This window comes from Chrysemys picta, chromosome 2 (genome assembly GCF_011386835.1).
Source record: "Chrysemys picta bellii isolate R12L10 chromosome 2, ASM1138683v2, whole genome shotgun sequence".
Taxonomy (NCBI): domain Eukaryota; kingdom Metazoa; phylum Chordata; order Testudines; family Emydidae; genus Chrysemys; species Chrysemys picta.
In genome coordinates, this window is record NC_088792.1 from 172,107,839 (window position 1) to 172,132,884 (window position 25,046).

The following is a 25,046-nucleotide window of genomic DNA, read 5'->3' on the forward strand; positions in this document are numbered from 1 at the left end:
TTCATACTAGTTTTCTGCTTGGCAACTAGAATAGCGTAATCAAGCAAGTTGTTTGGGAGGTGGGTTATTGTAAACCTGATAATTGGGCCAGATTTGCAAGCCTTTTGGTGAACTTGAGATGAATTTTGGATGATCCAGGGCCAGTGTGTAGCTTCAGGTTGGAACCATGTGAAATGTGGGTTTGCATTATTTTGATCAAAACCAGACAAAAGAATAATTTCTGCTAAGATCCACTTTGTGTTTTTGGATTCTTTCAAAAAGTGAAACTCAGAAGTGCAAACTAGAGTGGTTTTTGAGATTTTTTTTTCAACAAAAAGGTTTTTAATAAAAAAATGATTGTGTTAAATAACAAAGGAGAAATCCACAAACTTTTTTCAGTATTTTTGACAAAAAGAATATGAAATTGTGGGAAAAAGCCTGCCTTCTCTGTTTTACTTTTTTTCTCCTAGAAAAGTGAGGAAATCTTTGTATAAAGTTAAGAGAAACATTTTCACTTTTAAAAGTATTACTTTCTCCTATTTTTTAACTTTCTCACCTAAACCAAGACAAAGTAACACAGACTTTCTTTTAGTTGGAGAATTGTAGGAAAGTGTGAGAAAGTTGGGGAGGAAATCCATTTTTCTTTGTTTTCCAACTGCAAAAGTTTTTTTTAAAAAAAAGGAGGAAAAATAGTTTTTTCCGCCCTTTTTTTTTTTAAATATTTCTACAGGAAAACCATTATTCAAAACAGTAATATTTCAAAAGGGTATTTTTCCAGTGAAAATTCATGTGGGAAAAATTCCCATTTTTTTGGACAGCTCTAAGACAAACTAACAATGTAGACTTGATTCACCTAAATCACTGTGAACAGAAATTGCTGATTTTGTCATAGTTCAGTGAAACTGTAGACAGTGATTCCAATAATGCTGAGTACTCTGAAGACAGGAGCAAGACTTTAGTGAACCTCAAGAGGTGTGTGTGTTCCATGTTACAGGGAGCTCTTTAAATCAAGGCATTCAGTCTTGATAGTGAACAGTGAGGTATATACTGGGAAAGGATTAGTTTATATGGAAATACAAGCACTATGGAAAATTGAACATTTTATGTTGCGAGTAGGTTTTGTCTGTAAAGTAACTTTTCTCTATCAAGATGAAGATTCCAGAAGATAAGATGTGTGACTTATAGCCCAGTTCAAAATAGATAAATTGCAAATGCCTTGTCTCTAAGAAGGATCTTGAGGTGATGAAACTAAACATAAGTTTGACCTTATTTTTAATTTTGTTGATGAATGAATTTTGAATGACTAGTTGTTGCTAGGGTTCTTTTTCCAATCAGCTATTTTTATAGGATTTTTGTATTGAACCTTCCATATACTTGTGACACAACATCATCCCAAGACTAGGGCTGTTTGGAACATTTTTAACTAAATGTATTTTTGGCAAATATATATTTTGCTGAAGCCAGAATGTATTCACTTGATGTATAGGTTTCAGCGATGTTTTTGATAGGAAGGTTTCTGAGGTCTAGAGTGGATTCCTTGGTCACCTTTGATGAGACAAAAAGAGACGTGAATCGAAAATCTGAATTTACAATCTGAAAATGTGAATTTTGACACAATTGTCCAAAGACCTCGGAGGGTGGAACTGCCAGAATGAGTAAGCTCAGTTCACAAACATAAGAATCAAGAGTGAGGCCAAGAAGCCTCCCTTTTGGGTCAACAAGCCACCTGAGGAAAGACTGACGTTCCAGAATCTCCAAGACTGATACCCTTGGAGAGAGGAAGTCACAACATCAACAAACAGACCACTCCAGCCTCTGACCAGTCTCTTTGTGCACTCAAAGGAGACCCACTGGGGAGAATCACTGTGCCAGCAGAACACCATGACTGGCTCCTCGATTTCATTAATAATAATTATTTTATTATTATTCATGGGGAGACATCCCAGTCCTAGCCTTTTTATTTTTAGGGTATGAAAGTATAGCTGTGTGCATGAATGTGTTTGAGTACTCATAAACCCCAGGGGACAGCGCCTGGGAAAAAAAAGTTCCCCAGGTTTAAATAGCCCTACATTTTGTTTCAAATATACCCATTAAAATGTGTTCTGTGCCTAAAACTCCTGAGAGATGTGATATTGTCACCTGTAATTTCTGGTAAGTGAATATAACTGTGTCTTGCTCAGGGATTGTTTTGGGGTGGAGTGGAGTCGGGGCTGGGTATAAAATCAGGAATATAGCCCTGTAGCAAGAGGGGATATTGGCAGGAAGGGTTGTGGGTAGAACTACTAACCACTTAAAGTCCAAGGAGGTCTGTTTCCTCATTTGGAAGTTCTGAAGCCTCTGTTGGTCATCCCAGGTTTCTAAAATGATGTGATCCCGCCACACCATGCTGGTTCTCCTGCACCAGCAACAAGGGTTCACCCGTGGGAATACCATGGCAGTGCCAGCAGTCACTATATCTGTTGCATGACCCTCACGGTCAGCCATCTTAGGGGTGTCAGAAGTGCTGCCAAGATTCCATCCGGCTTCTTACCAATTGCCTACTCTACAACATAAACATTTGTCCCACAATAAGGAGCAAGGAGAAAAACCAGATCATCATCCACTTGCTCAGTGTTTTCCACCCAGTTTGGCAAGAGAGAGAGGTGAGTAGGTACTGCCATCAGCAGATGTGTGAAGGCAAGGGACAATGCCAACACAAAGCAAGATGATTCCTTGAGTGTCTCCTCTGATGCACAGAGCCTTGGGATACCACTCCTGAAATAGTAGAGCTAATGTCACATAACAAAAGAGGCTGAGTGGACATGGTATATGTGTGTACACAATGTTATACCTGTCTCCAGCACAGCATACGTGGACACTCAGCGTTGGTATGGGGAACATGCGCAAGCATGTACATGGTCAACTACCCAAGTATGCATACAAGTGTAGACATATCCTCTGTCTCATTGAAAATCAATAGGAGTTAGGCTCCTAATGGCCTAAGTCACTGTTGAAGACAGTACTGCAGCTCCTAAATCATTTGGGTGCTTTGAAAATTCTAGTCTGGATATTTAAGTGTGAAAGTATACACCTAGACATCCTGCAGGAGTATTTTTAATGAGTCAGTTCAAGATGGCTTCTGTTACAGAGTAACTCTTGCACTCTGAGCTCTCTGTCATGGAGATTTTATTTTTATCTCCTATTTTTTTCAATTTAAAGTAAAAAGAACATAAACTGAAGGTCCATGTTCTACTACTTGTGTATGGAAACAAAATGGTGAGGATTCCGAAGGGGATGTCACCAGGACACAGCAGTCAATTTAGGGGAAAATACGTCCTGAACTAAAGAATTTTTCACTACAACCAGATTTTATGATGGATGTCTAATTCTACTACTCTTTAGTCACAAGAAAGTTATTTTTATCCCACAAACTTTATACTGTTTATTTAACCTTGCTGTGACTCTGCTGTTGACTTTGCAGTTATTATTATAATTAGTAATTGAGTCACCCTGATGATATACTGCAGCAAATTGACCAATCAGTTTGTAGGAAACTGTACTATGGCAGTCATTAGAAAATAAATGGCACCAACCAACTTTAATTAGAGATTAGTGTGTCTGCTTCCTCCATGTTTAAGTGTTGAGTACAAAAATATTCAAATTTGTGTTACCTTGTACGATCATGAACCCTGAAGAGTTGTTAAATGCACAAGTGAAGGCATCTCCTTTTCTTTTTTGAAAATAGGACCTTATCCTCTGACATGTTGAGTGCCTCTTCAGATGCCATTGAAATTAATGGTAGTTGAGGCCACTTACGACTAGAGCTATGTGAATAACTGATATTTAGGTTCAGTGACCAAACAAAAGCAACACAAAATGAAAAAATAATTTCAGATCAACCCAGAACAATTTTTTTAACCAAAGAGTTAAAAAAGTTGTTTTGGGCTGAATGAAAGGTTTTGTTTGACCAGAAGATCCATTCCATAACAAAATATTTTAATTGGAGAATTTATGACTAAGCAGTAGATTGAAATTGGTTCCTCGAGACTATTGAATGACTACTTACAAATGACAAATAGATCTGCAGCAATCAGGGTCATTCCACAAACAAAGGAAAAAGGATAAACTTCCGAAGAATAATTTGATCAACTCTATGAATTATTAAAGAGGGCAGAAAAGTTTTACTTTCCTCTGAAGCATTGAGTGCGGCCATTTCCAGAGGCATGAAACTGGACTTGGATCAATGGTTTGACACAATATGACAAATCCTCAGGCAAGGGCTTCACTACATCGGTGATACCAGTCTCAGATGCCTGTTTGTCAGCCTCTCACACAAATGTTTTCTTCCACACTGCCCCTTACACTAAATGCCCTTGCTTGAATTTATCTGCAAGGCCAACCACTCTTTCTTCTTCAAATCCATCCTCAAGACCCACCTCTGCCATGATGCATTTATCAGCCACTTTATGATAGCTACATGGGCTGTTGAGAATTTATATTTATAATAGTAACAATTATAAATGTATATATGCACATACAATTGTATGTATTTTACTGAGCACCTTTCTGATCACCTTTCATAAGTCACTTGTCTTCTAAGCTGCCCAAGAGAGAAACCCAGCCAAACTATATTTGTACAGCACCTAGAACAATCAAATGCTGATCCTGATTGAGGACCTCTAGACACCACTATATTATAAATATTTAATAATACTACAAACTTGCTGAACTATGAGCCATATTCTCTCTCCTCTCCAATTTGGATTTTTTAATAAAGTTTCATTGTAAAATGAAGATAACAGTTAAAATAATTAAATTACTCTCAGTGATACTATCATAGAACGCTAACAGCAGTGGCACACACGTGACTTAATCAAGATCAGGCCTCATGGTGCTTGGTGATACCTCAACTCTACATGTATTTATATATATATCTTTTTAAAGCATCTAAATGAGATAGGAGCCTATAATCCATTTTCAAAGGTGACTTAATCACTTAGGCCTGTATTTTTAAAGGTACTTGGGTGTTACTCCACTAAGCATAGCAAGACCTAAATCCTATTTTCAACAGGGAATTAAGAACCTAAGTTTTATTAACTTTCAATGGGAGTAAGCATCTGAGGTACATAAGAATGGCCATACTGGGGTCAATGGTCCATCTAGCAGAGTATCCTGTCTTCCAACAATGGCCAGAGCCAGATTCTTCAGAGGGAAAGAGGCAATTTTGAGTGATCCATCCTCTGTTGTCAAGTCCCAGCTAATGGCAGTTGGAGGTTTAGGGGCACCCAGAACATGGGGTTGCATCCCTGTTCATCTTGGCTAGTAGCCGTTGATGGACAAATCCTCCATTAACTTATCTAATTTTTTTAACTCAGTTATACTTTTTGCCTTCAAAACATCCTGTGGCAATAAGTTCCAGAGTTCCACAGGTTTACTGTGCATTGCATGAAGAAGTACTTCCTTTCGTTTGACCCCCTAGTTCTTGTGTTACGTGAAGGGGTAAACAACATGTCTGTAATTACTTTCTCCATACCATTCATTATTTTGTAGACCTCATCATAGCCTCACTTAGTCATCTCTGTTCTAAAATGAACCTGTTTTTTAATCTCATCTCATATGGAAGTTGTTCCATCCCCCAAATCAATTTTTTTTTTGCCTTTTCTGCACCTTTTCCAATTTTAATATCTTCTTTGAGATGGGGTGACCAGAACTGCCTGCAGTATTCAAAGTGCAGGAGTACTATGGATTTATAGAGTGGCATCATGATATTTTTGTCTCATTATATATTCCTTTACTACTGGTTCATAACATTTTTCACTTTTTTGACTGCTGCTGCATGGTGAGCAGATATTTTCAGGGAACTCTCCGCTATAACTCCAAGATCTCTTGAATGGTAACAGCTAACTTGATCCCATTGTTTTATATGTATAATTGGGATTTTTTTCCAATGTACATTACTTTTCACTTATCTACATTGAATTTTATTTGCCACTTTGTCACCCAGTCACCCTCTTTAGTGAGATCTCTTTGTAACACTTTGCTGTCAGTTTTGGACTTAACTCTCTTGAATAATTTTTTATCGTCTGCAAATTTTGCCACCTCACTGTTCATGCCCTTTTCCAGATCATTTACGAATATGCTAAAGTGCACCCGTCCCAGTACAAATCCTTGGGGGACCCTCCTATTTATTTCTTTCCTTTGTGAAAACTGACCATTTATTCTGACCTTTTGTTTTCTGTCTTTTAACCAGTTATTGATCCATGAGAGGACATTCTCACTTAACCCATGACTGCTTTTTTGCTTAAAAGTCTTTGGTGAGGAACCTTGTGAAAGGTTTTCTGAAAGTCCAAGTACACTGTATCTACTGGATCACCCTTGTTCACGTGCTTGTTGGCTCCCTCAAAGAATTCTAATAGATTGGGGAGGCATAATTTCCCTTTACAAAAGCCATGTTGTCTCTTCCCCAACAAATCACATTTATCTATGTGTCTGACAATTTTGTTATTTATTATTTGCCTGGTAATGAAGTAGGTTTACTGGCCTGTAATAGCTATAATCACTTCTGGAGCCTTTTTTAAAAATTGGCAGTACCTTAGCCATCCTCCAGTCTTCTGTTTTAGAGGCTGATTTAAGCTATAAAGTTACATACTACAGTTAGAATTTCCACAATTTTGTATTTGAGTTCTTTCAGAACTCTTGGGTGAATACCATCTGGTCCTGGTGACTTATTACTGTTTAATTTATCAATTTGTTACAAAGCCACCTCTATTGACACCTCAATCTGGGACAGTTCATCAGATTTGTCACCTAAAAATAATGGCTCAGGTATGGGGGTCTCTCCCATATCCTCTGCAGTGAAGATTGATGTAAAGAATTCATTTAGCTTCTCCACAATGGCATTGTCTTCCTTGAGTGCTCTTTTAGTGCTTTCACCATCCAGTGGTCCCACTGACAGTTTCCCAGGCTTTTGAAAATCCCACTAGGCTTCTGTCTACATTTCTAGGTGCCTAAACACCTTTAAAAATCTGGCTCCTAAATGCCAAAATGACTTTTGAAAGCTCCTAAATCACTTAGGTACTTCGGGAACTTTTATCCCTCGTTTCTGCCTTAAAGACTTTATAACATACATGACAGAGGAATAGGTAAGACAATGCATGTTTTTTTCTGAGCCAGATGCAAAAACTCTGTGGCATACTTGGAGAAATGGTATGAATCTGTGTACTGTACCTTTAAATGTAATGAGTCTCTGTGTACTGTGAGGCAATTCAAGGTAGAAGATATTAAAGACTGAGACACTCACACTGTGCTCTCACCCTCTTTCATATAGGTGTTTTGTTCTTTAGTGTCTTCCTTCATTTTAAATAATCATCGTCTGTATTGAAATTGACATGTTGACTCTTGCTCTATGGGCCATGAGCATTTTCCCTCTTACACCAGAAACAGAAAAGAAGATTCAACAAATTACAACATTAAAAAAAGTCTCTTCCCCTCACCCCCATGGGTGTTTCAAAATATTATGCTGCTGCTTTCCCAGATTTTCCAGCAGTATCTGTTTGGGGTCCAAGCCGTCCAGTGATGTCACTTTGTGATATAGATGAACTGAGGAGGCAGTGATTTGACCTAGATCACAACTAGGTTTAGGCTTGGATTTGGGTCTGAGAGTAAGTCAGAGCTAGGGGTGTGGGCAGAGATTTTACAGCACTAGTATTGTGCCAAATGTACTTGTGTGATTTTCAACCATCTCTGAACCAGGATTGAAAAACAGGACAGTTCTTTTTTTAGGTCTAACTTGAGATCAAAATCATAGTGGCCAGCTTGAATCTGAGGTTGTGCATTTGAAGTGATCACCTCCAAAATCCAAAGGGTTCAGAGTCAAGGTTTTGGTGCCAACCCACCTCCAATATGGGATCAGGTAAATCACAATTCAGGGAATAGGATAAAAGTAATTAACTGTTTGAGGGAGTTGCCTTTATGAAAATAGTGAAGTAACTGGATAAGGAATGTGAAAGGATTTCATTGTGATTGCTGAGAGTATTAATATAGGATTTTGCTGTGAAAGTGGAAATGTTTATCTTATCAACATATGTTTAAATAGAACCTACAATAGAATGAAACTAATAACTAAAATCTTGAAAATGTTGCCACTTCAAAACTGCATTGTGTATAAAGTACTGCTGTGTACGTCCAAGGGGGTGCATTCACTCTTGGATGTAGTGAATGGTGTTAGGACAAATCCGCTTGCATCTCAGTTTCTTTTGTTTAGGGATTTAAAAAAAAAATCCTGGCAAAGCACATATTTTTCCACAAAACCTCACAAATTCTCAGCTTACAGCTTCTCACAACATGGGATAGTTAGTGATTAGGGTTCAGAATTGAGACTCGGGAGTTCTGGTTTCTATTCCCAACTCTGACCTGTGACTAACCTTACACAAGCCACTTGATTTCTCTCCCCCTCGGTTCCCTGCCTGTAAAATGGCTATAGTGTAACTTAGCTACATTTTTAAATGAATTGAGACCTTTGGATGATGAGTGCTATGAAAGTGCAAAGGACTATTACATGACTTATTGTGGGTAGAATTCTCACCTGCCTTTATGACAACCTGTAGGGAACTAAGAGAGTGTGTTGTGCCCCTTTCTTCACTGTGTAGGGCTGCTGTTCCCCACTTGCACAGGTGGTCAGGACTGAGGGAATGGGAGGAGCCAACACTGCTCCCTCGCCTGCACAACATAGCTGCACTGCCCAGGTATAGGCAGGGAATACATTGTGACTCTGAGAGTCACAATCTGTTCCTTTGTTTTCTCCTTACTCCAGGGGAGAAGTAGTTTCCTAGTACTGATCCAGACCAGTAATGGATTATTCCCCTCCTCCTGTGTAGGTCAAGGGTGGAAGTAGGGAATAAAGTGTGATTCAGGCACAATTTGGTGCCTGATTTGTCCTGTTCTTGGCAGATTATATCAATATGTAGTCCTGGGATACAATGCAGTGTCTTGGTTCTTTTTAAAACACATTTAAGATTTTGGGGGAGATATGTTTTTCTGGTAATTCCAGCCTCTCAAAAGTAAGAACCTGTATGGGGAAAAAACAATCTAAAATAAAAGTCTTAGTTTAACTTGTGGACTTAGAGTTTACCAAAACAAGGATTCATGATCCTAATTAGAGCCAGGCAAAGGGGTCTCATCTCCTCTCACAATACGAGCAACTTTCAATGACCTTAGTGAAAGTTATATTTGCATTTTGAAAAAGGAAACAGACCACTAAAAGCCTGGCAAATGCTATGCAAGTTTCCTCAAACAGCTCTGCCAATATACTTCAGTCCGGTCCTGCTAAGCCCTCTTTTTAGCAGAAAGAGCGCTGATCATGCCAGTGTTTTTGTGATGAATACAAATGGAGACTAAAATGAGACCACCAAACTCATTTTCAATTGTGACCTCAGGCAAGATTTGAACCCAGATGAAAGGCTAAACCCTGAATCCACTGAGGCACTTGGCACTCATAAAAGGGGTCTGAGGAATCAAGAACACATGTAATTTATAGCGTAACAGTAATGGTGGAATTTTATAGTAGTTTTCAATTATAGCACTGAAATTGAATTCTATACCTTCTTTACATGAAGCATGCATAACTCTCAGTGTAGCATAGGATTGTACCAAGCCAAACACTATGCATTAGACCCTATTACAGTAAGTATATGTACCTGTGTAATATCCCCCCATCTTCATTTTGGGCATTTGAGGCATATTTCAAAGTTCATTTGGTTCTAGTACTCATGATCTCCTCTTGATGTAAATTTCAAGTCACAATGTTAATAATAGCACCAACCATGTCTTATTTTAAAAATAGGCAGACCCTATTGTAAATGTATGGAGACATCTGGTTTTGATCAGAGAAGGAGATATTTTCATCATGAGACTGAGGGAAAACGCTTCATTTCTCCACAACTGCTGTTCTTTTTGAGAAATGTAAAAATTATTTCTTTTTAGTTATAACTTTGCACATTCTACAACTTAATTATTTCCAATTTAAAAAAAGAAAATTCAGTCCAGACTCTAGCTTCCACCTTTGAGGATAGTGGAAATGGTCCTGAAAATGTCTCGGGAGAAATATTATGAACAAGTCTAAAGTTCTTTTTTCTCCCCCCAAAAAATCTCTTATGCTAACTTTGATCACCTGACACTTTCCTAGGGGAAACTTTATTTAGAGAACAATGTTAATAAAGTTTTTCTGAGCTTATCTGTTGCCCAGAGCTACAGCGTTTACCTGCTCTACACTTGTAGTTTGATTGATAACACTTTACAAGATGTGATAAAGACACTTAAAGCATTAGTAATGCTCCCACAGTAATAATCCTTGATTAGAGTTACAGGCTCATTTATTAGCAGTAGCAGTTTCTATTTTCTGCTGCAAACCAGTTTACCAGGATGAACAAACCTTACTTTGTACAGACAGCTCCAGTATGAGGATGACCAAGTACATTCATGTGTTTTGATTAGATCTAATTAGAACAGGAGGAAAGGCTCCATTTGCTTTACTTTCTTATGAAGCCCTGAAAACCTGTGGACAGCTATCTTGATGTGACAAGGTGAGGTAAAAGTTAGTGCATTTGTCACACAAAATTTTAGCGTAAAGGAAATGTTGTTGTATTCACTTGTCTAAGGGCTTGTCATTTAGTTCACAGCAAGCTGAGGTATGTATCTACCTGCATTAGTCTGCCATGGACTAGTCTAACTGGCCATGTGGACCCTGCTGATGTGCACTAACACGTCCTTAGTGTACATTGATCTAGTCCTATTTCAAAGCAGGATACATCAAAGTGCACTAAGGAACTGTTAGTGTACATCAGCCGCGTCCACACAGCCAGCTAGTGGGGGGTAGATTCATACTCCAGCTTGCCACAAACTAAAAGTCCATGTAGACAAGCTCTAAGATATTTTAAGATTTATTATCTAGTCTATTTTAAGAGCTGACAGGCCTTGACTCCTCCACTCTCTTGCAGTGCACCTGGGTGTAGCCACTCACATTTGTTCAAGTTTGGATATGGAAATGTGTCAATACCAGACCTGGCCCTCGTTCTGAAATTCTCCAGGTTTACCTCCAATGGTTTTAGAGCTGAATATGCTGTTGTAGTACTAGACATACAAAGCCTGATTCTCCACTGTCTTGCTCCTGATGTGGGTATTTACCTGTGTACAAAGGGGATGTAAAATGCTACCACCTCAGAATGGTAGCTTTAAACTCTCACTTTGCCCTGGTGTAAATGACTGCACAGGATGCAAGGCATTGGAGAATCAGGCCCAGTGACTGACCATTCTGATTTGGTTGCATTTTACATCTACTCTTTCTGAATAACTACATAGAGAACAAGGCAGTGGAGAATCATGATTTTTGAAGGCTGCTGGAGCCTGCCGGACTGTCCCCATTCAAATCTGAATTAACAGCCTGATCCTACTCACATTGAAGTCATTTTCAAAATTTCCATTGATTTCAGCAGTGATGCCAGGGTGGCCCCTGAGTAACAAGCGTCACGAGTTTGGTGGTTTGATTTTATTCACTTGGCAAGGTGAAACATAGTTGGCATAGCTGGTCTCTGTTCAGGAAAGGCTTTATACCCAGAGCTGTTTCTGATCAAAGTTTGGTTGCTATTGATTAGCTGTCTAGGGAACCTTGCTCAGCAGGTTATAAATCTCAGCTGGATAACGGTAGTTTCCAGCGTGAACTCTGTGGAGAAATACTCCACCTTATTTTGTGTGAAAAGTCAGCTGGTTGGCATTGACCCTTGGGGGAAGCAGGAGGTGCTCTCTCTCACACAACGTAGTCTTTTCAATTGAGTTTCCCACCCTAGACACTAGAGAGATTAAGCTTTAAATGAGCCTTGCAAAATTCTTCTTGCCCACTCACCCAGTGTGAAAAAATGTTGTGATAGCTGAGTAAAATGTCGTTTTTTAAATTAACATAAATAATCATAGTAAATGGCAGGCAAGTGGCTATCTTAAGTGTAGCCCAAAGAGGTCTGTATTTAAATCCCAAACAAAATATCTTTGACAACTTATTTCTTCATTCATTCTCCTGTTAGAGTCCCTGGCTCAGAGTTACTAATTAAAGATGTCATGTAGCCTTTCACCGGAAAGAAGAATTTCATAAAATATCCTGTTTCCCAGGCCTATGATGGGAATGGAGTGGGGAGGGGGAGAGAGAATGAATCAAAGGATGATCACAAGGAATATAAAGTTAAAACTGTATGAACTACAATAAGGGTTTGTTCTCTTCTACTATAGTCTGTCCTAAGAATGGATTCCTGGTGTGCCATTTCCTGTTCTCATTACACTCTTTCTCATGAGAATCAACTCTTAGACCCTGTGCCTCTTGTACTTTCCGACAGATGGTGGCATCCAACAGGACCTTGATGACTGAGTGAATCTGGAAAGTGGAATCAACAACCAATCAAATGACAGAATACTGAAAGAGCCAGAGCACGATGTACAATCCACAGATGATACTCATTTTACAAGACTGCAGCAAGAGTGAGAAGACATGACATAATTCCTTTTGGCCGCTCCAGACAAAAATAGTATAATAAGCCTTAAAAGATTAAAAGACTTGGAGGAACTCTGGGCTGGTTTTATTTCAAAGGCCATTTCTGGATTTATCATCATTGGGGCCCGATCCTACTGAGAGCACTTCCACTGAGGACGCTCAACACCAAGCAAGAAGTGCTCACAGACTTTGTATGATTTCTCCTGAAATAAATAATGTACATAAAGGCTACTGTACAGCAGTGTTCATCAGGGTCCCTCTAATCCAATGAAAAGGCTCCTATTGACTTCAGTGGGCTTTGGATCAGGCCCTAAATGTGTACTCCAAGGGTATGTTTACACTGGAGCTGTGGAGGTATAATTTCCATGCTAGCTTTGATTGAAATTGTGTGCCAAAAAATAGCAATGTAGCAGCAGCTGGACAGGTGGTGGGAGGGGCTAGCCACCCCAGCTATGTACCTAGGGTTTCAGATGAGATTGCACATATTTTTAGTATGCTAACTCGCTCAGAGCTACCATAGGTATGTCTACCCAAGCTGGAAATTCCACCTTCCAGCTCCAATGTAGCCAAACCCTGAATATCTAAAGTATGTTAAAACATTCCCAAATATAGGTTTTTGTATTGCTAATTGGCTTAAATGAGATATTTCAGATGTAATTATCTCTCTCCCCATTTTTCCCCCTGACTTTACTTTTGTCACATCTGTCTTCTCTTTATTTTTTAATTTGGAGTAGGATATTCCAAATAAACCATTTCAGCCAGAGAAAAACTAACAAGATGGAAGATGAGGTCTGTCCAAGTGGCTTAACAGTAGCAATTTTGATCTTTTTCTCCTTGGAGGATGGAGAAATATTAAACAGTGTTTGCTAAACCCTTTATGGCTAGGGTCTTGATCCTGATTCTTGATCACATCTAGCCACTGGAAAGGGCCCACTGTTAAAGGATAGCTGTAGGAGGCGGGCATTTGGAGGTATGTAGAGTTTAGAGAATACTACCCGGTGAGTTGTGTAGTTGCAATTAAGGAATTTTTGAAATGGGTATTGTGCATGTCATGTAGAGAATGTGGGAGCCGTGTGAGGCCATTACTTATTAAAAAACCACCCACAGCCCACTAATAGATTACAATTTGTGGTTTGGAAAGCTCTATATGTGGTTTAGTTGCTCTTATGGTTCATAGATCTTAGTAGATGCCAAAGGACGCCCACTCACATGACAATTGACCTTCCAAAAAATAGTCTGAAATTATTCATTCCATCTGCTGACTGAAAACAATTCCTTTAACATAATAAAAGGTATAAATCTCTTCTTGCCTCTGATTCTAGTCTGGGGATGACCTCCACATTTACAAGCTTTCCTCAAGTCAGCTCTCTCAATTCAGGTGGAATTCTGAATGAAAGGCAAATGAATATAGATAGGCCTACCAAGAAAGTTGGGGCAGAAAACATTTACAAAAAATATCCAATGGCAGGTAAAAGAAAAAAAATCAAATAGTTATATGAAACTTTGAGGGGGCTGAATGGAAAAGAACATCTCAAAAACCTAGGAAAAAGGGACATTATCTTATTATGAAATGGGAGTCACTTCAATAACAGACACTTTTAAAGGAATACTACATTAAAGAATTAGGCAAACTTTCTTTGGTTGTTTAACTAGATACTTCCAACCTAAACTATTCAGGTAATAACTTGCTGGAAGTACCTTTTGATCCTGATTTCTTGGAAGACGCTCTTTTGAAAGTTTGTAACTTTGATGACAGCGCTCTTCTGTTGACCCACACTGTTAGCAGGTGTTGGAAACCAGGGTAATGCTGCTGAAGTTCTGTTGGCTCATTGTGGCAGCTGTGGCTTATTAACTCCACCTGGGTATAAAAGAAGGAAGAGCCCCTCCTTTCTCCCCCCTCTGCTAGGGAAGACAACTAGGTTGACAGTCCTAGAAGGAAACCATAGTGGCAGCCAATCTCAGAATGTCTCTTGTAAAGTAGAGTCAAACATACACACACTCAAATTCTTGCTTTGATTACACCTGTGCAACCTCCCCACAGTTAGTGGGATTTTGGGCATATAACTGAAAAGAGTTTGGCTCATCATTAGCTAATAAATACAGATGATGGAAGGTTTATCAGAGTTTGCATTTTGGAAACTATCATCACAAACCTTGGTACCCAATTCTGCTCTTATTGAATCAGTTGCAAAAATCCTGTTGACTTCAATAAGAGCAAGATTGGGCCCATAGACTGCTTGTGTTGGAAGGCACTAACTTCCTTCTGAAAATTTCCAGTGGTCAGCTTAGAAAAAGAAATGACATTGTCAAGAAAATAGTGCTCTTATCAGGTATTCACCAGAATCAGCATATGAAAACTATCAAGAGAAGTCTGAGAAGCTGTATTCTACCCTCTGGATATCTGAGGGGGACTAAGATACAGAAATCCATTGAGCAATTTCAGCAAGAGTGGTAAGACCATAACATTACATTGAAATCTATTTTAAGTTCACTTTCATTCAGGGGGGAAAAAAGCTGGTTAAAATAAATTGAAATATGCGTTCTTTTGCATTTCAGCAGGCAACCATTGTAAAAAAACAATTAGTTTGCTGACAAAGTATCTTTTATTAATGGAGAGTTATATGGTGAAATCTTGGCCCTACTGTAGTCAATGGGAGTTTTGCCATTTTTAGTGTATTCATTGTACCAATAATTTTTATTATGACATTAAGATAAGTGGTGGTTTCTTTATGGAAAAATTTAGATTCATGACTACTAGAGCTGGGAGAAGAGTTTGTCATGAATAATTGAACTGACAAATTTAGCTTCTCTTTCAGTTCACAAATTTTCTGGGAGCACTTGATAATTACTTTGAACATATTTATTATTCAATGTTATTTATAGAATGTTTTTGCAAAAAGAATTGTTTTTTTTTTTAGATTTTGTACAAGAAGCTTAATTGTTAGAGCATTATTGGTCAGGTTCCTCTGGACAGATAAAGCACATGATATTATTTGTGTTTCTTGATTTGGGTGAGTATTACTCTGAGATTACCGGTGTGAAACCTCACACTGACGTTCAAAATGCACTTCCTATATATGTGGCTGTTATATATTATTTGTATTACCACAGCACATACTAGCTCAAGTCATGGGCCGGGTCTCCATTGTGCTAGATGTTGTGCAAACACAGAACAAAAAGACAGTTCCTGCCCCAAAAAGTTTACAATCTAAGGATTAGACAAGAGACAGCAAGTGAACACAGACAGACAGATGAGAGGGCACAGCGAAGCAAATTGTCTAGTAATTCCTCTTTTTGTAAACAATCTTTTCAGTAAACTTCTTTCCTAGAATATTCATGGAAAGAACTCAAGAAGTCATCCCAATCCTGAAATCAAATCAGTGTGAAGACCCTCTGAAATCAAAGGGGTTCCAGACAGTCACAAAGGTTTGCCCACCCAAATATGATTGCAGGATAAGGACCACGGTTACTTCATTTAAAAAGTTTATCAAATGTTCATAGATAACAGGAGCCCTCCAAGAAAATTAACTCTAGGGCTCTGCAGGAACTGGCATTTCCATTTCACAGGAAATTCTACTATTTGTTCTGAATGAAAATGAAAACAAAGAATTTTGAAATTTTCATTGAAATTCAATTTTTAAAAAAATTAGTTTTTGGTCAGTCAAAATGTTTCATTTTGATAAAATCAAACCTTTTGTTTTGATTTTGTATTTTATATAATATCAAATAAACAAAATTTTGAAATGAAAAGTTGTTTCAGAAATGAAACATAGAAACATTTTGTTTCATAAGGTCGAAATGGCATTTCAACCTTATCAAAACACTTTTCTTTAAAATGACATTTTGTCAGAATCCACACATTCCTAATGAATGTTTCAGTTTTGACAAATCAGCATTTTCCAACTGAAAAACACATTCCAACAGAAGATTTTTGACCAGCTCTAACTAATTCTCCTGTGTGCTGTGGAATAGAGCTATTTGTTGCTTTTGCAGTTATATTTAAATCTAAAAAAATGTACTTAGTTCCTTTTCAAATGACTGCTTATCTATTTGTCCTGCATATGGTGCACAATTAGAGGAGAGACTAAGAAAAACACAACAAAAGAATCAAGAATATTACTGATAACACAATAAATCCAGATTCCACATTATTCTGTAATTACAATACACTGGACAGATCTTGAGAAAAAGATCTCTGACTAATATGAAAATCCATGTATTAGTCACTTCAGCTATTGATACCATTGCTTACTTTTGCAATGTGGTGAGAGGTTAAAGTAAATGACATACTCTTCAGTAAAGAATGACTAAATGAATGTTAGATTATAGTGGTATTTTCTCCCCTATGATTTAGATAAACACCTTAACTTGAGCTCTGTGAAATATGCAGGCCCACGGAGAAACTTACCTGAACAATTTATAGGCATCTGAGACAAACCCACTAAAGCAGAGAATTTTGCAAGTAAAATTTATCTTCTGTTTTCAGAGGGGCCTCAGTAAGGCCTCCTGTCTTGTACATTCATTTTTGCATTCCCAAATAATGGCAGAAATATTTCCTAGTACTTTGAGATCATCGAAGACTTAAAATCCAAACCTGCTTCCCTGAAATCAAAAGCAAAACCCTCATTGACTTCAGCCAGTGCAAAAACAATGTGGGTGAAGCACCTGGCACTGGTCACTGTCAGAAGACAGGATACTGGGCTAGATGGAGCTTTGGTCTGACCCAGTATGGCTGTTCTTATGTTCTTAGTATCTTTTATAGGACCAACTTCAAGCTTTTGATCCACGTAGAGCTCATCTTCAGGTCTGGGAAAGGTACTCCAAGTGTCACAGCTAAATACAAGTTGGACAGATAGAATATGTGCTAACTCCTTATGCTAAACTAAGGGACCATATAAGGTGAAGTGGCCCATTAACATCCCTGTAGTCATAGGGGAAAAAAGGGAGATTAGTGGTAAGAGATTGTTGTAATAACCCATAAATCCAGTGTCTTTGTTCAGTCCATGATTTTTATTGTCTAGTGTTTAGTTATGAATTTAAACTCCCAGTCTCCTCTTTTGAAAGTGTTGTGCAGGTTTCCTTTGTGGATGAGGACTGATACGTCAAATACAGAGTGAATGCTTTATGAAGACTGTTCACCCACAGGTGATAGGGACTTTTATCCTTTTCCTGTGTGCAGGGCCAGCTCTAACTTTTTTGCCGCCCCAAGCAAAAAAAAAAAGAGCACTGCTCCGCCGTAACAACTCCCCCGAGCGCCACACCGCCCTGCTGAAACACACACACCCCCCAGCGCCACACAGCCGAAACTCCCCCCCGCCCCCCCCCCGAGCGCCGTGCCGCCAGGGGGAAAAAAAAAACCCGCGCACCGCACCGCCGAAACAAACCCCCCCCATGCACAGCCCCGCCAAAACACCCCCCTGAGCACCGCGCCGCCGGAACAAACAAACAAACCCCGAGCGCTGTGCTGCCGAAATACGGCCCCCCCCGCGTGCTGTCCCGCTGAAACACCCCCCCAGCGCCGCGCCGCTGAAACACCCCCCCGAGTGCTGTGCCACCAACCTCCCCCCAGCGCCGCACCATCGAAGCACCCCCCGAGCGCCACGCTGCCAAAACAAAAATACCCCCCCCCCGAGCGCCATGCCACGCCACCGAAACACAAACAACTCACCCCCCCCCGAGCGCCGCCCGGCCGAAAGAAAAACAACAAAAAACCCCTAGCCCTCCCGCCACCCCAAGATTGACCAGCCCTGCCTGTGTGAGTTTATTTGAGAGTGTAGTGATGTTGTCTGGTTTCACCCATGGAGTTGTTCTTGGGTAAGGCTTGGATTGTGTCAGGGGTATTTTTAGTAAAAATCATAGACAGGTCACGGGCAATAAACAAAAATTCACAGAAGCCCATGACCTGTCTGTCATTTTTACTAAAAATATCCCTGACAAAATGGGAAGGGAGGAGGGTCCAGCACCCACAGCGGCTGGTGGCTCTGGGTCCCCTCATCCCCTCCAGTGGGTGGGAGCTGCGTGGTGCCCCACTGCCCGTGGGAAGTGGGAATTCAGGAGTCCCCTCGCCATCTGCAGTGGCTGGAGCTATGGGGACTCACCAGCAGCAGCTGCTGAGAGTTGCGTGGCCTGACAGCTCCGTCCGAGGGGCAGAAAATGTCACGGAGGTCTCTGGAAGTCACTGATTCCGTGACTTCTGTGATCTCCATGACATACTCCTAGCCTTATTCTGGGGGTATTTAATGCACTGGATGAAGTACACCACATGTTATGATGGGCATGTGTAGGACCCATGGATCTTGAAAAGTGGGTTGTGGGGTGTGCTCATCATTGTAGCAATGGAGATATATCTGTAGGTTTTGAATCTGTTCTGGCAAGATCTGGTACCAATTTGAGTTGGTGTGTCCTGGTCTGTGGGGAGCTTGCTTCTGATGATGAACTTGGAGAGGTTGGGGGGTTGTTTGAAGGCCAGAAGAGGAGGTTCAGGAAAGATTTCTTTCAGGATGGAGTTCACATTTAGTATGGGTTGTAGTTGTTTGATACCCCGTATAGGTTCCAGTGTGGGGTGATAGGTGACAACTAGTGGTGTGTGGTTGAAGAGGTTGTTATTTCTGAACAGTCAACAACTTACACTTAGTTGTAAGCACAATAGCTATTGCTGAATAATTCCATGTGTGGACATTCTTCTTCTGGAATAAGAGAGCCTGGTTCCTGTTTAGCTTAATCCACTTTGAAATCCCCATTGAGATCAATGGAAAGTTTACACAAAGACTGAGAATGGAACATTGAGGAAGTGGTGTGTTTAGTTACACATACACATGCACACACAAACACATTTCCTTGGTTTGAGATTGTCTCAGGCCTTCCACATTCTGTTTATATTTTATTTGAATTTCCTTTAAAAAAAACATTTATTGTGTAGTATCATGCTTTACTGGAACTGCTTTACGTTCAGTAAATGATTTAATTGCAAAAGTCGCCTGGTCAAATGATTAAACATAAAGACCCCATTAGAACACGCAGTACTAATAGAATATGTACATTTTTATGTTTCACATATTTTTAGTAATTTCTTTATTTGATGTAATTGCCCTAAACTCCAATTCTGCCAAAAATGACTCAAAGGAGGGGGCTGCCTTCCACTGGCATGAACCAGGACTGTACTCCTCAGCTGATAGTAATCCTATCTGGAGTGGAGTGGTAGCAGTGTAAGGCATCGGCAATCCCTGTCCCATTGTGGTGGGGCTGGGTCCAGTCAATGCTGCACCAAAAATAAGTAGTACGGGCTGAGGATGAGTGGGGCATAACCAAGTTGCCCGGAAGATGGGTTGATTAAGCACATACTTGGGCAATCTCCGGTGGTAGGGCTTTGATGGAGCACTGACTATGCTTTAAAGATGACTTCCTTCTTGGGGTCCTGTATCACCTCTCCTCCTCTGTGGCTTAAGGATTCCTCCTCACCCCCGCCCCATGTTACAGGACAGTACAGTTTTTACCTCCCTTTGTTACCAGGGGTGAATGAAGCTCATCCAATTGGGTGGGTGCTTTGGGTGCACTGCACATGGCAGAATTAGATCCCTAATATATTTTCCCTAAATCCATTAAAATGTCATTAAACGATCTCAATCCGTTATTCAAATGTTTTAAGTGTGTAATGTGAAAATCCGTAGTTTACTGTTTCCATTTCTGCTATAATCCATTATCATTACATTAGGAGCAAACAAAAACCAGTCAGCAAGCATTTGGATAACTTTTAAAATAGAATTTTCTGATAGAAATTATTATAAAAGAGCAAATGTGCTCACTGCTATTGAATGGGCTCAAAGAAAAGTAGTTCAGATGCAATAAAACCCAGTTAGTTGAATGTGCTGCATTTGCATCTGTCCACAAACCATGACCCTGAACATACAATCAGATCTGGTAATGTGGAGTACAACTAAAGTCCTCACTAGCAGATCCAAGGGCAAGATTGAATCCTAAGTTTTATAATGAACTGAATCCTACAGCTTTTATGCAAGCAAAACTTCTTTTGAAAGCAATGGGAGTTTTCACTGATAAGACATCATTCTTTGCAAAAGGCTGTGTTGCATAAGGCACGCAAAGTACAGCATGGGAGGTGCATGTCGTTTTTAATTAAAAGCAAGCTCAATTAATGAAAGAAAAGTGCCAGAGGTTCTGGTCTATAATGGAAGTTGCTGAGGGGGGAAAAAAATCCACACTTTACCAGCAAATTTATTCTGATTTCTGCACATTCCCAGGTTTAAAATTCCTCTCAAAGAATTTATTTTCATTTTTTTTGTCACCCTCCCCCCCTTTAGCCAGAAATTTTTATTCTTTATCTGAAATAACTGTTTATATCATATGGTAGTTTATCATTCAGAACACCTGTGTGGGAACTGGAGGTGATAGTGAGGACATATTCACTGTATCTCAGTTTTTCTATTAACAAGGTGTGAGCAAGTGTTGGAGTTATTATCTGTCACATATTTAAGTAAGATAAGGGACTTATAAAATGGGGTGTGCTCTACCCGTAGTCAATATGTAAAATCCCACCTGAAGAGATAAGCACTTGGAAACTGTAAATTAAATATAAAAACAATGTCTTGAAACATTCGGTCATGGTTTCTATCAGGCACTGGGTCACTTGGGTTTGTGCTGAGAAAGAGCTGCTTTTGTAAAACCTGTTCCCTGCCACACATGGGAGGCTCACTTATGCCCTACTTGTGGATTATATGTAGCCACCATCTCTCCTTGTTGCGCTGAACTGACACTTGCAAGGATGTTTTGGTGGACAATCAGCAGAATCTTCAGAAATGGAGGTGGTTAATAAGGGAGGCTTTAATTAAAGAAATATTTTTGTCAGATGCATCCAGCAGGCTTTTTCCATTGCAGACGCTGCACTACATGTACTGGATGAATAAAAGGGAATCATCCCTATAATGGCACTTCAGCTAAAATAGAAAGGGGAATCGCCATTTAAAAATGGACCCAGCTTGGAAAACACCAGTTGGTGAACATAACAATGCAATTAAAAAAAGAACAGGAGTACTTGTGGCACCTTAGAGACTAACAAATTTATTAGAGCATAAGCTTTCGTGGACTTATGCTCTAATAAATTTGTTAGTCTCTAAGGTGCCACAAGTACTCCTGTTCTTTTTGTGGATACAGACTAACACGGCTGCTACTCTGAAACAATGCAATTAAAGGAAGGATTGTCTTGGTTATGGCATTGAACAGGGGTTCATGAGCTGTGATATCAATTTCTGTCTCTGCCACCATCTCTCTGTATGTTTTGTGCAAACCACTTAATCTGTCTGTGTCTCAGTTTCCCAGCTGTAAGACACTGATAGTTTTGTCTATCCACCCCTTGTCTGTCTTGTTTATTTAGATTGGAAGCTCTTTGGGGCAGGAACTGTCTCTTGTTAAGTGTATGTAGAGTGCCTGGTGCAATTCAGGATAAATTTGACAATTTATTTCTCTTGAACTATCTGTGTGCCTAAGGTCTATATTCTTTACATACACATATATTTGGTGCCCACCATATTCAAACATCAATGTCCAACATTAGGTATTTAATTCCATATTTAGGCATGAAAAAAGTGGCCTGATATTCAGAGGTGTGCGGCACCTGTAACTCCCCACTGACATTTGAACATTTTGTCCTGTGTGTTTATTACCCTTTCAACATTTTAAAATGAGATAATTTTCTGTTGCAGATTTTAAAAGGTTTTATTGGTAGCATACTGCAGAGAAACCTGCTTCAAAGCACACTAACATACCGTTGCCCCTCTAACCTGAGTGGTTAGCTAATACTCAGGGCCTGAGAGAGTTGTTTCCATTAGGAAGAGAAATCAATGACAAGTATATTCTTGTTGTAATAATGTTTATTTACGAAGAATGTACACAATGTCGTGTTTCCCTGAACACAGTAGAAACACACAGCAGTGGGCAGTTTCCTTGCTCCAAAATCTTTACAGCTGCCACTCCAGTGAGTTCTGCGCCCAAGCAGCATTTTTTTCTCTGCTTCCTCTCAGGGTCACACTCCCGATTCCTTCTCTGGCCTTCTGCCTTCAATGCTCAGGCTGCAAAACAATATCAACCCCCTGCACTTGCAACTAGAGACACCCCTCTGAATCTGCCTGAGTTGTTGGACCTAGAGATTCACTTTCTCAGCAGATGGGTCTAACAAAGCTCTGTTAAGGTAAAACACTCGGAAAGGAGTGATCGGTTACTCCCAAGTGGGAAGCTCATCAGGACAATCTCATCACAGTTGCCTCCAGCACCAGATAATACAGCTTCAGTTTGCCTTTGTTTAGGCTGAGTTATTTATAACTTTCGTTGTCTTTTCTCGAGCATATGTATTCGTTTCTTATTTCCATGTTAACTCGCCTCCCCGGTCAGTACAGGTTTTGTGTTAGTTCAAACCAGTTTCTTCTAGCTTTGTTTCTACTTTATCTTCTATCTTCCCCATGAACATCATTCCTCTGCATCCTTCTTACAGGTGCACAGTTCTGCTTATGCTTACGCTGTTAAATGGTCTCAGAACAGACTCTTAAAATTCACAGCAGGCTTCTATCAGACCTAAATATGGCTTCACTCTCAACATGGGTTAGCTTTGCTCCAAGCTGGCCATGTGGCTTAGTGCCTTGAACAGTAGCCTCCATTGTCTGAAGTAGTTTCACTACATTAAGGGGCTTAATTGCTCCTTCTTTGAACCAGAAAGAAAGTGCTTTAGGATGCCCATTGGCTTTAACAAGGTCTGTAAATGTCTTTGGATCCAAGACTCCCATGATGGCAGCCACCGAAATAACATTTTGGTTAAAACAACAAAAGAGAAAGAATAGGCCAGATCACCAGTGCATTCCAGTTGCATTGCAACACTCTGGCCGTGCAAACCTGACGTAACTATCATGTGAACGTGGGTTTATGGCTGGGTTGCTGGAGCAGCACAAAGCAGCCAGAGCATACTGGCAATTCTGGCCCAATGTGTTTGAGCAAATTGCAGAATGACTGACTCATAAGTGAAGAAATTGGGGCAAAATGCAACACTGTTGCAACTCATTTCACTTCAAAGACTCTGTATTTTAGACATTTAAATTAACTGCACACTTTATGCAGTGGCACTGCAAATGCTCCACTCTGTTGCTTGCCATTATATTGGCCACTGGCATTTTAGGAAGCAAAAACCCATGGAAAATGAAATCCAAATGGCACCAAAGTACATGTAGATAAGGAGGCATTATAACGTGACAGACCATAGTTTGAGTAAACATTAAAGCCCTGAACTTCTTAATATGGCATCCGTGGTGATGGAGAATACATGGATTGAACCTGGGAACCTCCACAGCTGAGCTAAAGGGCTAGGCTCTGCAACACACTCATATCCTTTGTGGATGGGATACAGAGGGAGATACACAACACACATTTACCAGGGGATATACATGTACAGAGGAAGCTTATCCTGAGTGTTTGAGGCCCACAGTGGTTTGAATCCTGTTTGAGTTCCTGCGTATGTGATGGCAGCTTTCTAGGCCAACACCAAGGATTGAACCTAAGACCCCTAGAATTTAAATCATGAGCTATTATAGCTTGCACTAAAGGAGCATACGGCGGCTGTAACAGATTCATATCTTCTAAGGATTGGGCACAAAGGGGGACACATAAGACTCTGAACAGTGGACTACAAAAACACATACATGCTTGGTCTAGCTGAATTGACTTAAATGAAGGAGCTAAGTCCTTGGTTAATAATATTTTACTTCAATGTGGCTACTCACATACTTAAGGTTAGCAGATGCATAAGTGTTTGCAGAATCAAGGATCTGAATTTGTATTTAGACAAAGTATAGATATGGGGTGGCAGATTCTACTTAGATTGATCTGAGACAACTGTCTCTCCCTGTTACAAACCGCAGCTTGTGAATTGTATCCAACTACTGGTTGCTTTAATAACCCTATGTGGCTTGGAGTGAAAGTTTTTCATGATAAACCACAGCTCCACTGAATTTACCAGCTTTTGTCCAATTGCTACGCTGAGGTCAGTGGAGTTAGTCTGATGTAAAATGAAAGACTACTCTGGCCCTATGTACAGTAAATTACACCGAATTTATGACAACAGAAGTTGTGGCGGCTAAGTGGATAACTCATTTATCCTAAATGTAAATCAAAATCACATGCAAGATATTATTAACAAAACAGCTGGCTCCTTAGGTTATTTTAAGCCTGGACTTCACCAAGTGCAAATACAATAAATAATAATTTTAGAGAGAGAACTAGGTATGCTAGTCCAAACTCTGTTTTTATATTTTTTATAGAGATGCTAAGACTGTTTGATCAGCATGGGAGAGCAATTTGTTGACTCTCGGACGTAGCTTTCTCTGATTACTGCTTACATAGCACTTCGGGAAGGTTGGCCAAATACCTTCAAGTCAAGTACCTTGTTATTATGAACATGAGTGCCAATAACAAAGAAAAAATAGTCCACGTGTCACTTAATAATAAATCATGGAGCCAAATAAATGTTTTTTCTAACAAATGCTGTATTTACATTTCATCATGT

At 39.7% G+C, this 25,046-nt stretch overlaps 1 long non-coding RNA gene across 1 annotated transcript in view; it reads left to right on the forward strand.

The window, feature by feature from the left end:
- The window catches only part of LOC135981614 (uncharacterized), a 213,814-nt gene that overhangs the window by 113,904 nt on the left and 74,864 nt on the right, over positions 1-25,046 (forward strand). Inside the window, exon 3 of the long non-coding RNA XR_010598713.1 lies at positions 12,336-14,941. This is a non-coding gene — a long non-coding RNA (uncharacterized LOC135981614). The remainder of the gene's footprint in view (positions 1-12,335; positions 14,942-25,046) is intronic.